General features: G+C 49.3%; 1 pseudogene; it reads left to right on the top strand.

Annotated features, from left to right (window-relative positions):
- The window catches only part of LOC150060342 (ubl carboxyl-terminal hydrolase 18-like), a 113,610-nt pseudogene extending 100,029 nt beyond the window's left edge, over positions 1-13,581 (top strand).
- The last annotated feature ends 2,261 nt before the right edge of the window (positions 13,582-15,842 follow it).

Here is a 15,842-nt window from a genome sequence, read left to right as displayed (position 1 = left end):
AGACAGGAGGGGACAGGATAGGGGGAGGAGACAGGAGACGGAGAGGAAAAGACAGGAGGTGGGGAACGACACGAGGGTACAGGAGATGCGGAGGGGTCAGGAGGGGACAGGTGTAGTCTACAGGAAGAGAGGAATTGGAGCAGACCTCATCTCACACCTAGACTGGAGTGGGCAGAGACTGGAAATGAGGGGGGGGAGAGTGGAGGAGCTTTACCAGGGCGGACAGAGGACAGAAGTGAGGGGGGAGCATTATGCAAGTGGACAGAGAGCGGAAGTGAGGGTGGGGAGGATTTTGGGAGCGGACAGAGACCGGAAGTGGGGTGGGGGAGAATTATGGAGGCCGACAGAGACAAGAAATAGGGAATGGGGAGCTTTACCAGAGCAGACAGAGATCAGAAGTGAAGGTTGGGGAGCATTACGGGGGAGGACAAAGACAAGAAGTCAGGCGGTGACTAACTGAGTGGCAGCAGCACAGGCCCGGTCTGCACTGACCGCTTCCTGCCATGGCGGGCCTGGAATGAGAAAAGTAATGTAAAAGAGGAGGCAGCTGCAGGCTGGCTGCCACGCCTCTCCACTCTTGACCAGGCCTTTGGCCTGCCTACACTGAAAGCTCACTGCCGACTGGCAGCTGGCTCTGGACGCCTAGCTTAGGCCTAACATGGCCGAAGCCACTTCAGGACAAGGAGAGATGGAGCTGCAGGCCCCACTTCACACACCTTCACAGCCACCACACACCCAGAACCCGGGCCTGCCTACACTGAAAGCTCACTGCAGACTAGGAGCTGGCTCTGTAGGCCTGGGTTAGGCCTAACATGGCCAAAGCCACTTCAGGAAGAGCACAAAGGACGAACAGGTTGCAGCAGGCCCCACTTCACACACCTTCACAGCCACCATGCGCCCATGCCTTGTACAGACCTGTCAAGAAGCATCGCTTTACTTCAAGAGCTCCAGCCTTCCTCACACACAGGCAGCATCTGGGTAGAGACAACCTCCTTCAGGTGCTTCCCCACGAAGAAAAGCTGCTGGCACCTGACAGGGCCAGTGAACAGACAACAGACACCCGTCCTCAGGCCGAGAGTGCCTTGCCCAGCTCTGTAGGCCTGGAACAAGCACACCCCTCTCAGAGGAAGGTGGCCACCCCCGGGGACTCTCAGGGGTCTGACTCTTTCCAGGCAGAACTTACCCAAACCAGTTCAGCATCCTCACCCAGTCCCCGACTCCTCAAGTCCTCGCTCCACCCCACCTCTCTCAAGCTCTGACCCCACAAGCCCTGCCTCTGACCAATCATGTCCTCACTCCCCCCAACCTTTTTCAGGGCCTGACCCCACAAGCCCCGCCCCTGACCCCTCACATCCTAGCTCTGCCCCACTCCTCTGGTGCTCTGATCCTGCAAGCCCCACCCCAGGACCCTCACTTCTGAGCCCTGGATCCACCCCTCTGCAGCTCTCCCTCCAAGCCCTGACCCAGACTGCTCAACTTGCTTCCTTGTCCTGGCCCCACCAGCTGTGCTCCGCCCCCACAAGCCCCACCTCTCTCAAGCCTCAGCCCCACTCCGGCTCCAGCCATCCTTTTTCTCTGCCTGTTCTTCCCACTGCCTCTGGCTGCTCTCCTCTCAGCCACAGGGCTCTGCTTCTGGCCCTTACCCCCTGGAGATGCGGGGTGAACAGGGCAGAAGCAAGTGCCCTGAACCAGGACAGCTTCCACGGGTGGTCTGCTTCATTGGGCCTGGATGGGGCTTGAAGTCGGTGCTGTGGGTTGGGCATTGGGGAACCCACTGTCCGTTCTGGGGTAGTGGGGAGGAATCGGTTTCTTGCCCAGGGGTAGGCATGGAGGGGACCCATTAACCACTCCAGATCCTGAGGCCGAGTGCTGCCGCTTACTTCTACCTGGGGAAGCATGGAGGCCCAGGCATGTGAGCACCTGTTGGGGAGAAGTGGTTGGCCAGCTGCTCAGGTCTAGTGGCTGAAACCCCATAGCCCCTCCAGAGGGCCTGGAGGCTCAGTACCTGCTGAGAAAGATGAGCCCCGGCTGTGGCCTCCCCTCCCAGCCTGGTTCTTCCCCCCAGGAGGTTCTGGCTTCACTGCCAGCCTGACAACCTGCCTGCCTAGCAGAAGACCTGAGAACAACCCCTGACTGTGCGGCAGGCCACACGCCTTCAGGAACACTCTGCTGCCATTAGAACTGCAGAGCCAATGGGCCAGGCAGGCCCGGAACTTCCACAGACACTTATTAAGGACAGTCATTTTGGGCCTTGCATGGCCTCTCTCATGCATCCTGGATTATCACTATGTTAGAGCGGGCCGTAGGGGGGGTGAGTGGAGAACAGGGAGAAAACTAGACCAGAGAGCAAAGCAAGACAAGAAAACCAGGCTGAATTGTTGATGTTTCCAGTTTTCAGGTAGGAGTGGGGAAATAAACCTTTACAGAATCCAGTTGGTAAAGGATGAATTTAAATTAAAACATTCCATCTTCTGCCTCCATCAACCAATGTTTCCTTCAAAAATTTAAAACAGGGAGACACAGCAGCCACGTATTCAGAGACAACAAGAGCTGTCTCACAGCTTCCATCCAAGATTAGTTTATTAGTTTATTTCATGGTGCCTCATAATCTGCAAAAATGAGTGAAAAACAGAGAGAAGACTAGCTTGCACTCTCCCTCTCTCCCTCTCTTCCTATCTTCTTCCTTCCCTCTGTCCAACAGAGTAAGAAGATCTTAAAGAATGATATGCACATTGGAAAACACAGAGAGACAAAACACACACCCATACATACACACATTTAGACAATATGAAGCCAGAAGAGGGGCTGAGGCTCAAGTACTGCAGCACCATCTTAAGTGAAAAAGTTAATGAACAGCACCCAGTCCCTATATTCAAACTCTATTAATAGTGTGTGTTCTACACACACACACACACACACACACACACACACACACACACACACAGAATTAATGTAAAGAAAACTATGGATGTGTGACTACCACACTATTCCACACATGGTATTCACATGCCACACTGACATCTCCCACGTGAACAGCAGAGGATGCCCTCCAAGGTACAGTATGCTGAGCTTCCCACCAGAGGGCTGGCTGCGACCGAGCTCACCACCCTCCACCCATCCGTGGAGTAGTGAGCTCTGCTATCTACCAGAGGGTGGGCTGGGCCGGTGCTCACCACCCTCCTCCCCTCCTTGGTGTACTAAGCACCGCTTCCCACCAAAGGGTGCTCTGGGTGAATGCTCACCTCCCTCCTCCCTTCCGCGGTGCAGTGAGTTCGGCTTGTCACCAGAGGGCGCTCTGCATGAATGCTCACCGCCTTCCTCCCCCCTGTGGTGCAATGAGCTCTGCTTGTCACCAGAGGACACTCTGAGTGAATGCTCACCACCTCCCTACCCTATGAGGTGCAGTGAGCTCTGTTTTCCACCTGAGGCCTCTCTAGGTCAATGTTCACGACCCTACTACCCTACGTGGTGCAGTGAGCTATGCTTTCCACCAGAGGATGCTCTGGGTGAATGTTCACCGCCTTTCAAGCCTCCATGGACAGTGCGCTCTGCTTGGCACAAAAGGGCGCTCTGTATGAATGCTCACTGCATTTCACTCTTCTGTAGTTCATTGAGCTCCGCTTCCCACCAGAGGGCGCTCTGCGTGAATGCTCACCACCCTACTCCCCTCATGAAGCAGTAATCTACGCTTGCTACCAGAGAATGCTCTGGGTGAATGCTCACTGACTTCTTCCCCCTGTGGTCTAGTGAGCTCCACAACACACCAGAGTGTGCTCTGGGTGATTGCTTACCACCATTCTCCCCTCCGTGGTGGAGTGAGCTCTGCTTGTCACCAGAGGGCCCTCAGGGTGAATCCTCACTGCCCTACACCAATCAGAAGTACAGTAACCTCCGCTTCCCACCAGAGGGCGCTCTGCATAATAGGTCAATACTTTCCTGCCCCCACTCCCATGTAGAAGTGAGCTCCATTACATACCAGAGGACACTCTGGGTGAATACTTACCACCTTTCCCCCTCCCTGTTGTGCAGTGAGCTCCCCTTCGCACCAAAGGGCACTCTGAGTGAATGCTCACAACCTTCCTCCCCTCCGTGGTGCAGTGATATCCACTTACCACCAGAGGTCGCACTGTGTGAATGCTGACCACCTCCCCATCCCATGTTGCAGTGAGCTCTGCTTCCCACCAGAGGGCGCTCTGGGTGAATGCTCACCGCCATTCACCCCTCTTTGGGTGAGTGAGCTCCGATTGCCCCCAGAGGGGACCCTGGGTGAATATTTACCGACCTAGAGCATTCCGTGATGTAGTGAGCTCCCTTTCCCACCGGAGGGCGCTCTGGGCAAATGCTCACTGTCTCCCCCATTGTGGTGCAACGAGCTCTGATTCCCAACAGATGGTGCTCTTGGTGAATGCTCGCAGCCCTGGACCAATCCATGGTGCAGTGACCTCACTTACCACCAGAGGGCGCTCTGGGTGAATACTCACCGCCCTACACCAATCTGATGTCAGTGAGCTCTGCTTCCCACCAGATGGTGCTCTGGGTGAATAATCACCACCTTTCACCCCTCCATGGAATAGTGAGCTCCGCTTGCCACTACAGGGAGCTCTGGGTTCATATTCACCGCCCTACAGCCCCCGAAGTGCAGTGAGATCCTGCCACCAGAGGGAGCTCTGGGCAAATGCTCAGAGCCTGCCACCCCACCCCATATTGCAAGGAACCCTGCTTCCCAACAGATGGAACTCTGGGACAATGCTCACTACCTTTGATGCCTCCATGGAGCTGTGAGCTCCACTTCCCAGTAGAAGACGCTCTGGGTGAATGCCACCGCTGTCCCCATTTTCCTGTTGTGCAGGGAGCTCCACTTGCCACCAGAGGGCAATCAGTGTGAATATTCACCGCTCTCCTCCCCACTTCGTACAGTGAGCTTCACCTGCCACCAGAGGGTGCTCTGCATGAAGGATCACTGCCTTCCCCAACCCCCGTGGTGCAATGAGCTCCATTATCCACAGGGCTCTGTGGGTTAATGTTCACTACCTTTCACACTACATGGTGCATTGAGCTCTACTACCCACCAGAGGGCGCACTGGGTGAATACTCACTGCCTTTCACCGCTCCGTGCAACAATAAGCTCTTATACCCTTCACTGTAATGTGACTATGGAGCTGGGGGCTTCTCGGTAAAGCAGTCATGGGGCCCTTCTCAACCTTAGCTACCTAAGGTACCCCATCCTCTGTCAGATGTAATTCATGGTGGGGGGGCATAGCCTGTAGATGGAAATTTTTCCAAGTGATGTAATGCTCGACTCCCAAGGAGAATGGTGGGGGTGCAGAGGCTCCTGGCTGTTCTTACTTGACAGGATAGCAGTGCCAAAAGGAGCAGAAGAGCAACAGAGAAGCATCCCATTCCAGCTGATTTTACTACTGGAGAAGATGCAGGACAGCCGGCAGAAAGCAGTGCGACCATGGAGCTTGCATACTGTCTCCAGAAATACAATGAGCCATGTAAGATACTCCTCTAAGCAGTGGCTCCTGTCTGCTTATCTAAAGAGGGTAGAAGCCAGAGAGAAATTGTGAGAGGTAGAGAAAAGGTAAGGGGAGAAGAAGAGAGTGAGGGAGTGAGGGAGATGAGTGGGAAGAGGCAGCTGAGGGGAGGGGAGATGGAGGAGGAGAGAAGGTTCAAATGGGCAGTATTCTATGATGCCATTGAGAATTAGCAATTCTCATTCCTCATTCTATCATCAGTTCACCTCAGTGATACAGTCCTCCTCTACTTCACTGTGATTCTGACCCTTGTGTGTGACTGTTGACTTATTTTGAGGTGTCATGTCTTTTCATACCTGTTGTGTTCCTATGATAAGATTTGCTCAGCTGTATGCCTGTGGCTCACGCCTGCAATCCTACCTCCTCAGGACACTGAGATCTGAGAATCACAGATCAAAGCCAGCCCAGGCAGAAAAGTCTCAATGAGACACTTATCTCCAATAAAATACTCAGAAGAAGCTATAAGTGGTACTGTGGCTCCAGTGGTAGAGTGCTAGCCTTGAAAACAAAGGCTCAAAGACAGTGAATGTCCAGGCCCTAAGTTCAAGAAAAAAAGATTTACTCATTAAACACAATTTATAGTTTGCAATTTGGGTTGTCTGAAATATTTCCATTGAAAATTTGTATTCTGACACAAATGGGTATTATCTGTGTTGATAATCCATTTTTTGCCAGTCCTGGGCTTGTACCCATGGCCTGGTTACTGGCCTTGGACTGTCTTAGGCTAGAGCTCGACCAGTTAAGCCTCGAAACCACTTCCAGGTTTTCTATGTATGTTGTACCAATGAATCGAACCCGGGTCTTTGTGTATGCTGGGCAAGCACGCTACCACTAGGCCAAACTCTGGCCTGATAATCCATTTTTTTACATTGGCTTATGGATATAACTTAATATTAACAATCTCATTGATTCATTAACTGAACAAATATTAGCAGTAAGTAAAGTTCAGTTGGCATGTGGGAACCCATGTTCTTATATAATGCAGTAGGAGACTGGAAGAATACAAGATGGGTGGGTGCCATTGGCTCAAGCCTGTAATTCTAGGTATTCAGGAGGTTGAGATCTGAGGATCACTATTCAAAGCCAGTCCAGACATGAAAGTCCATGGAACTCTTACTTCCAATTAACCACAGGAAATCTTGATGTGGGGCTGTGGCTCAAGTGGTGGAGCACTAGCTTTGATCTGAAGAGCTCAGAGAGAGTGCCCAGGCCCGGAGTTCAAATCCCATGCCTCTTTCACACACACACATACATAAAATAAGTAAAGAATTGCCATGGCAAGAAAAGCTAGGGATAAAGAAGGAAAAAAAGAAGATAGAATAAATATATAGTAGAATGCTTTGTAAGTGTAAGACAGGTAAAGTGAAAAGAAAAAACTACAGAGAATGACAATTTTAAAAAGGGATAAAGGGTAAAACATTAAAAAGAAAGTCATACACCGTGGCTCACGCCTGTAATCCTAGCTACTTGGGAGGTTCAGATATTAGGATCACCATTGAAATCAGCCAGGTAAGAAGTCCAAGAGATTCTTAGCTTCAATTAACTACCAAAGAGCCTGGAAATGGGCTGTAGCTGTAGTTGTAGAGTACTAGCCTGGAGTAAAAATCTCAGGGCCAGTGTCCAGGCCCTGAGCTAAGCCTGAAGAGCCAGTATTAAAATTTCTTTTTTCTTAGAATGAATGCGTGTTGGCCCTATAAGCAAAATTTTAGTTGTGGTGTTGTATTCTCTGGGTCCTTTTGGGGTTCTGGCATGACTGGGTGTGCCCCGGGTGCAGTGTCCTGTGGTCAGGGAGCGAGGGCAGCTACTGGGGTGGGGTGTGGCTGGCCCTGTGCAGTAGACATCCCTGGAGGTGGTCTGTCCTCCTGGAATCCAATGTGTCCACCCTGGCCCTGCCAGGCAGCTGCTGGTGCTGCTGGTGGTGTCTGAGAACACAGCTAGCATGTCTGAACTTGCTCTGTCACTCCTGGATCCTGCAGTTGACCCAGTTCTTGCCCTGGCTATTTTGTGGCAGGCTTTTGCCTTTCCACCTAGGCTGCCAGTTTAACCGATCCTTTTGAATATGTAGAGAGGATGAGTTGCAGACTTTGAGCCCTGTTCCATCCTGGTGTCATAACTTTAAGAGGAACTGTCCAATTCTGTACCAAGAATACTTTTCATTTCCTGAGCAGCTCATAGGTAGTACACACTGACCTTTGGCAGAGTTGGGGAAAGAGAGTAAAAGTAAAGTGGTGAGTGTTGGTGCAGCAAGGGCGTCTGGTCTTTGGACAACTCCAGTGCCCTAACTGCTGTGCTGTTATTTCTTTCTAACTGTTGTTTGTCCAGCATTATGACGCTCAGCTTTACCTCACGTTCTGGAACCTAATTATCAAATACCTGATGTGGACTTGGTAAGCGCATGAAGCTGGAGGATACAGAGGACCCATAGATGTCTCTCACCATTGTTTATGCCACGTGCAGTGAAGCCCAGTGTGCTTCCCCCCACCGACTGCACCCCTGTATGTAGGGCAACCAGTGTAAGGGGCTAGGCAATCTAACAGGTCCAGCTCTGGACACTAGCCTAACCTCTCCTTGGCTACTACTTAAAGGTGGAGAAGCTGCAGTCCCTGTACTCGATGTAGGTCAAGGATTCCTTGGTTTGCCTCTCCTGTAACGGAGGGAGCAGTAGGACCAGCGGTGTGCTGACCCTCCCTCTTCCTCTGTATGACATGGACTCAAAAGCTCTGAAAACACTGGTGAGACCTGGTGAATCTGCACACTCCAATTTACCAATGCTCTGTTGTTTGCATCATTTCCGCTTTAAATCAACAATAATTCTGTTTCACTTGCATAGTTCCAAAGGGTCAATTTCATTGATCAGAAAAAGTTCTCTCTCCTATTTCTACTTTTCTTAAACTGTTCTACTAACAAGGGCCCCTAACATTTTTCCCCTCCAATTGATTGAAGTTTGTGGCACCTGTAGAAGTAATAGTGGGGGCTATTTAGAACACTGTGAAGGAAGGTGGAAGAAAAGCTTGAACCCTCACCTGCAGGGGAAGGCTGCTTTCTTGATGGAAATGGTCTGGTAACATTGCCTGTCCCTTGTTCCCATCCACCGGGCAGGAAGATGTCCTGCCTGGCCTTTTCCACCCTAGGGAGTTAGCCAACCAAAGCAAGTGGTTCTGTGATAACTGTGGGATGAAGACACGTGGAAACCAGGTCTCACACCTCAGATTCAAATACTTCCACTGTGGGTTTCCTGGCCAAAGCTTCCCAGACACCTTCATTGCACTTCATGATGCGTTGTGGGGTGAGGTCCGGATAGGGCTAGTGCCAGGATCCCTGGGCTTCTCATGTAGCTTCGCCGAGAGCTGAAGGGCAGAGAGAGTGCAGGGCCAGGTGGTTTGGGGTGGGTGGCAGGTGGGGTTTTCTCTCCAGGTTTAGACCAGCTCCCTACAACAGATGCCTGCTCCTAAGGTTTCAAGGGCCAGTATGCAGCCCTGGGAAACTCATGGCTTTTGTCTGAGATCTATAGTGCTATGACAGTCAAGTGTCACTTGAGTCTTATAGGAGATGAACAGTTTCCCTGATGGAAGCATTTAGCCATGTAGTGTGTCTCCTACGCATCTCTTCCTGGGGAGAAGTGTAAACTTCCAGACCTGGCATTTTACAGAGATTTTTTCTTTTGCAGGTCTTGAAGATGATACATTTACCCCAAACTTTGACTATTCACCGTATGTGATTCTCCATTAAAAATTCATAGCCTGAGAAAATCAGCCATTCATTGCATTTCCCTCAGAACTTGGATCTCAGTCATGTTCTCCTGACTGAGCAACAAGACCTCAGTGAGGCCACAGAGCAGGTGAGGTATTCCCACCTTTCTGGATCCATCTCACCAGATAGGACTTCCTTCAGGCTAGCTGTTGTAACCCCTCACCTGTCAGATGGCACCTACTCAAGAATTCCCCAGTTCTAGGTTCTTATCAGCCAAGGGCAGTGATTGGGTCTCTTGCTGGCTTCCACTGCTGAGGTGCGGTGAGGTGAGCAGCTGTGCTGGGTGCACACTGGCTAAGAAAGGGCAGCATCAAATTCAGTGAGGTCTGCCTCCTCTGAGCACTACTGTCATCTGAGAATGTATGTTGTTTTCTGGCCAAGCCAGTGGTGTACGTAGGAAGACAGGTGGTCCTTAGGTTATTGTGAGTCACAGGAGCTAAGGTGTATTTTAGGCAGAGTATTCATTTATTTACTTATTTACTTATTTATTTTACGAGCATAGTGGCACTACCTATAGTCTTTGCAGTTGGGAGACACAGGCCAGAGGATCCTTGGTTCAAGGCCAGCTTGGGTTACATTGCTTTCATTGCTTCTCAAGAAACAATGCTCAAGCATGCTCAAGCATGCTTCCTGTATTACTTCCAAAAAATTTTCTTTGATTATATGACTCTTCCCCCACAGCAGACCATGTAATTTCTAAAAAAAATTATTGGTGCTGGTTCTGAATTGTGAAGTCCAGTCCTGGCCATCGTCACTGAGCTTTTTTGCTCATGCTAGCTCTCTACCACATGTCCTGCTTTTTGGTGGGTAATTGGAGATAAGGGCATTAAAGACTTTCCTGCTCTACTGGCTTTGAGCATAAATCCTTAGATCTAAGCTATGAGCCATGGTGCCTAGCAGACCAAGGGACAGGACCACTCTTCTCATCTTTCCCAGCCTAGCATACCGTCATGCACTCAGTAAGCATGAAGACATACTTTTTAGTGGCTATGGAGGTGAAACTAGAGAGAAAAGCTGAAGAAAGTTAATGCAAAGAGGTTTTATATGTGCCCATAGTGGCACTGGAGGTCGTACTGGAGGGCATACTGAGCCACACAAGGAGGCTTGATTAATTCAAAATTAATGGCTTAGGTGCTGTTTATGTTTGATGCTCTCCTCTAACCTACTTTTCCTGTTTCTCTTTCATTTATCCTGAGCATTTCTCTTAGGTACCTGTTCTTAGCCAATTTTGGCCTATTGATTTCTCTGTGATTTAGAACAGGGGTTAGCACACTTTACATGACCATGGCTAGAGAGAAAAAAACTTCAGAGTTTGTGGGTCACAGTTTTTGTAGATTTTATTTGCTTTGGCCTTATAACTCATTGGCTGCCATAGACAGTGTGTTCCAATAAAAGTTGTTTTCCAAAAACAGGGTTGGAGTTGGCTTATACTTCCACTCTCATGATTTGTCTGTCCCTGATTTATTATTTTATATTATTTATGTATTTATTTGTTTATTTTTGCCAGTTTAGGGGCTTGAACTTAGGGCCTAGGTACTGTCTTTGCACTTTCTCATGGCTAGGGCTCTACCACTTAAGGCACAGGACAACTTCCAGTTTTTTCTGTTTATGTGGTACTGAGGAATGAAACCCAGGGCTTTATGCATACTAGAGAAGCACTCTGCCACTAGGCCACACTCAAGGCCCCTTATTTTATCTTATTTATTTAATTTGCTGGTCATGGGTCTTGAACTCAGGGCCTGAGTGCTATCCCTGAGCTTCTTTGTACAAAAGAATGGAGCTCTACCACTTGAACCACAGTGATACTTCTGGCTTTTTCTGAGTAGTATATTGCAGATTAGAGTCTCACAGATTTTTCTGTCCAGGCTGGCTTCAAACTGTGATCTTCAGGTGTGACCCATCTATCATTAGGCTGGCTGTGATTTATGCGAAGTAACAAGACGTAGAAGAGACAATTCCAAGTCACTATTCACTCCATGATGAGATGGATGGTAGATGATGTGTAGATGAAGATTTGCCAACTCACAAGAGCATAGAAGTAACTTTCCCAAGTCACTGTTTTCTCTCCCTTGATGAGATGGGTGGTAGGTGATTGGATGAAGACTTGCTCTGCTCGCCTGGAAGCTTGCTGACCCTCGTTCCTGCTGTCCTTTCACCACAGGTGTTTAATTTTACTATACTCATAAATCTCTCCTTTTAGGCAGGAAACTGCATATCTTCTGGTTTATACGAACATTGGAGGCAATGGAAATGTTTCACACTTTCAGAGACTGACACATTCATTTCCTTTTCTGTCCTGGAATCTGCTAAGTTTTCTAGGAGAGTCTACAATGAAGAAAAAATAATTTAAACAATTGCTTAATAATTTATACCTTAAGTTATAACCATGGGTGATTGCTCATGGGATTTGAACGAGGGTTGTCTCTCAAAGGTCATGTGACAGGAGCCTGATCCCTTGTATAGCAGTGTTGTCGGGCATAATCTTGTGAGCGGTGAGGCTTGTGCTGGGCATCTGGCTCATGCTTGTAATCCTAGCTACTCGGGAAGCTGAGATAGTTCAAAGTCAGATAGGGTAGAAAAATCCAGGGTACAGACTTTCAGCTGACAACAGAAACAAAAAGCTACAAGTAGATTTGAAGTGGTAGTGTGTGAGGCTTGAGTGAAAAAGCTGTAGGACAGCACTTAAGCCCTGAGTGCAATGTCTAGCGTTGTGACCCTAGTGAACAATTTCTTTCATCCAGGCCCCCATTCTGGAGTCTCCAAAACCCTTGAAAATACCACCGCCATCTGCAGAGTAAGCATTGTTCATAGGAGCCTGTGGAGGACATATCTTATTCAAACCATCTCCTTAGTCAAATAGGAACCATACACAAATAAAGTTGTTTCTCTCAAAAAGAGTGTAGAGTGTACAGCTTAATCTGGTTGTAATGAAAACACATAAGATGCAAAGGATTTGAGCTATAGAAATTGGAAAGAAGGGCTGGGAGTGTGTTCTATTGGTACAGTGCTTGCCTAAAATGCACAAAGATGCTGATTCGATTCCTCAGTACCACATACATAGAAAAAAACCCAGAAGGGTGCTTAGGCTTAAGTGGTAGAGCTCTAGCCTTGAGAAAGCCCAAGGACTCAAGTGCTGAGTTCAAAGCCAGGACTGGAAAAAAAATAAAGACATTGGACAAACCTGGGATTCCTTCTTTAGTAGAAATCTTGAGGCTGTAGAGAAGTTTAGAGGTTAGGATAGTCCATATTTTCAGAAAACACATTCAAAAACACAGCTGAGAAGGTCACAGAAATCCACAAACCTAGATTAGGTTGAGAGCTAGAGTTAGTCAATTCAGAGAGTAGTGGATGGTGAGCACTGACCCAGCGCACCCACTGGTGGTAAGTGGACCTCACTGCACCACCTGCACCACGGAGGGTAGGAGGGTGGTGAGCGTTCACCTAGAGCGCTCTCTGGTGGGGAGTTTAATGTATTGCAACACTGGGGGGGGAAGGTAGTGACCCTTCACACAGAGTGCCCTCTGGTGACAAGTGGAGCTCAGTGCACCACAGAGGGTATGATGGTGATGAGCATTCACCCAGAGCGCCCTCTGATGTTAAGCGGAGGTCACTGCACCATAGAGGGGAGGATGGTGGAGAGAATTCACCCAGAGCGCCCTCTGGTGGATAGTGCAGCTCATTGCACCTCAGGAAGTGGGCAATGCAGTGACCATGCATAGCGCCCTCTGGTGGGTAATGGAGCTCACTGCACAACGGAGGTGGGGAGGCAGTGAACCTTCACGAAGAGCGCCCTCTTGTGGCAAGCGGAGCTCACTCTTCCAGAAGGAGTGGAAGGCAGCAAGCATTCACCCAGAACGCCCTCTGATTATAAACGGAGGTCACTGCACCACGGAGGGTAGGGGGGTGGTGAGCATTCACCCAGAGTGCACTATGATGGGAAGCAGAGTCCATTGCAGCACCGGGTGAGGTGAAAGGCGGTGAGCATTCGCCCAGAGAGCCCTCTGGTGTGATGTGGAGCTCACTGCCTCATGGAAAGGTGAAAGGCAGTGACCATTCTCCCAGAGCATCCTCTGCAGATAAGCAGAGCTCACTGGACCACGGAGGGGTGGATGGTGTGAAGATTCACCCAGAGCGCCCTTTGGTGGGAATCAGAGCTCACTGCAACATGGGAGGGGGAGACAGTGAGCATTCACCCAGTTCACCCTCTGGTGGTAAGCAGAGGTCACTGCACCACGGATTGGTCTACGGCTGTGAGCATTCACCCAGAGCACCCTGTGGTGGTAAGCGGCGGTGACTGCACCACAGATTGGTCTACGGTTGTGAGCATTCACTCAGAGCGCCCTCTGTTGGGAAGCGGAGCTCACTGCAACACGGCAAGAGGACGCGATGAGCATTCATTCAGAGTGCTCTCAGGTGGCAAGAGGAGCTGACTGCACAACGGGAAGGTAGGGAAGGCGGTGAGCATTCAACCAGAGCACCCTCTGGTGGGAAAGGGAGATCACAGCTCCACGGAGGTGTCAAAGGTGGTGAGCATTTACCCAGATCTCTCTCTGGTGGGAAGCGGTGTTCATTGCACCACGGGGTGGGGGAAAAGGCTGTGAGCCTTTGTCCAGAGCAATCTCTGGTGTAAAGTGGAGGGCACTGCACCACGGATTGGTCTAGGGCTGCGAACATTCACCAAGAGCGCCCTCTGTTGGGAATCAGAGCCCATTGAATCACGGAGGGGGAGGTGGTGAGCTTTTTCCCAGAGCACCTTCTGGTGAGAAGGGGAGCTCACTGCATCACGGAATGCTCTAGGGAGTTGAATATTCAGCTAGAGAGCCCTCTGGGGGCAATCGTGGCTCACTTCTCCACGGAGGGGTGAATGGCGGTGAGCATTCACCCAGTTTGCCCTCTGGTGATAAGCGGAGGTCATTGTATCACAGATTGGTCTAGGGCTGAGAGCATTCACCCACAGTGCCCTCTGGTGGGAAGGAGAGCTCACTCTCCACGAAAGGGTGAAAAATTTCCATTGAAAACTTGTATTATGACAGAAATGGATATTATCTGTGTTGATAATCCATGTTTGTTTGTCCAGTAATGGGCTTGAACTCATGGCCTGGGTACTGTGCCTGGACTTTCTCAAGGCTAGAGCTCGACCACTTGAGCCTCAGCACCACTTCCAGGTTTTTCTATGTATGTGGTACCAAGGAATTGGACCCAGGTCTTCATGTATGCTAGGAAAACACTCTACCACTTGGCCTAACTCCCGGCCTGATAATCCATTTTTTTACACTGGCTTGGGGATATAATTTAGTATTAACAATCTCATTGATTCAATAACTGACCAAATATTTACAATAAGTAAAGTTCAATTGGTATGTAAGAACTGATGTCTTTATTCATACACTAGGAGACGGGAAGAATAAAAGTTGGCTGGGTGCCAGTGACACATGCCTCTAATTCTAGGTACTCAGGAGGCTGAGATCTGAGGATCACTATTAAAAGCCAATCCAGGCTTGAAAGTTCATAGAACTCTTACTTCCAATTAACCACTAGAAAACTGGAAGTGGGGCTGTGGCTCTAGTGGTAGAGGACTAGCTTTGAGCTGAAGAGCTCAAGGACAGTGCCCAGGCCTGAAGTTCAAGTCCCCTGCCTCTCTCACACACACACATACAAAAAATAAGTAAAGAATTGCTATGGCAAGAAAAGCTAGGGAAAAAGAAGGAATAAAAAGAAGGCAGAATAAATATGTAGTAGAATCCTTTCTACATATAAGACAGGTAAAGTGAAAAGAAAAAACTACAGAGAATGACAATTTTAAAAAGTGATAAAGGGTAAAACATTAAAAAGAAAGACAGACACCTGCGGCTCAAGCATGTATACCTAGCTACTTGGGAGACTGAGATATTAGGATCACCATTGAAATCAGCCAGGTAAGAGAGTCCATGAGATTCATGACTAGAAAAAAGAGCCTGGAAATGGGCTGTAGCTGTAGTTGTAGAGTACTAACCTTGAACTAAAAACCTCAGGGCAAATGTCCAGGCCCTGAGCTCAGCCTGAAGAACCAGTATTAATTGTTTTTCTTAGAATCAATGCGTGTTGGATCTATCAGCAAGATTTTAGCTACGGTGTTGTATTCTCTGTGTCCTTTCAGAGTTCTGGCATGAATGGTCATGCCCCGGCTGCAGTGTGTTGTGGTCAGGGATCGAGGGCAGTTGCTGGGGTGTGGTGTGGCTGGCCCTGTGCAGGTAGACATCCCTGTCCTCTGGGAACCCAGTGCGTCCACCCTGGCCCTGCCAGGCAGCTGCTGGTGCTGCTGGTGGTGTCTGAGAACACAGCTGGCATGTCTGAACTTGCTCTGCCACTCCTGGATCCTGCAGTTGACCCAATTCCTGCTCTGGCTATTCTGTAGCAGGCGTTTGTCATTCCATCTACGCTGCCAGTTGAACAGATCCTTTAGAACATGTAGAGCGGATGGGTTGCAGACTTTGAGCCCCGTTCCATTCTGGTGTCATAACTTTAAGAGGAACTGTCCAATTCTGTACCAAGAATACTTTTCATGTCCTGAGCAGC

This window comes from Megascapheus bottae, chromosome 7, assembly GCF_031878675.1.
Source record: "Megascapheus bottae isolate mThoBot1 chromosome 7, mThoBot2.hap1, whole genome shotgun sequence".
NCBI classification, from domain to species: domain Eukaryota; kingdom Metazoa; phylum Chordata; class Mammalia; order Rodentia; family Geomyidae; genus Megascapheus; species Megascapheus bottae.
Note: the sequence above shows the minus strand (reverse complement) of the source record. Positions and strands in the feature narration are given on the sequence as shown.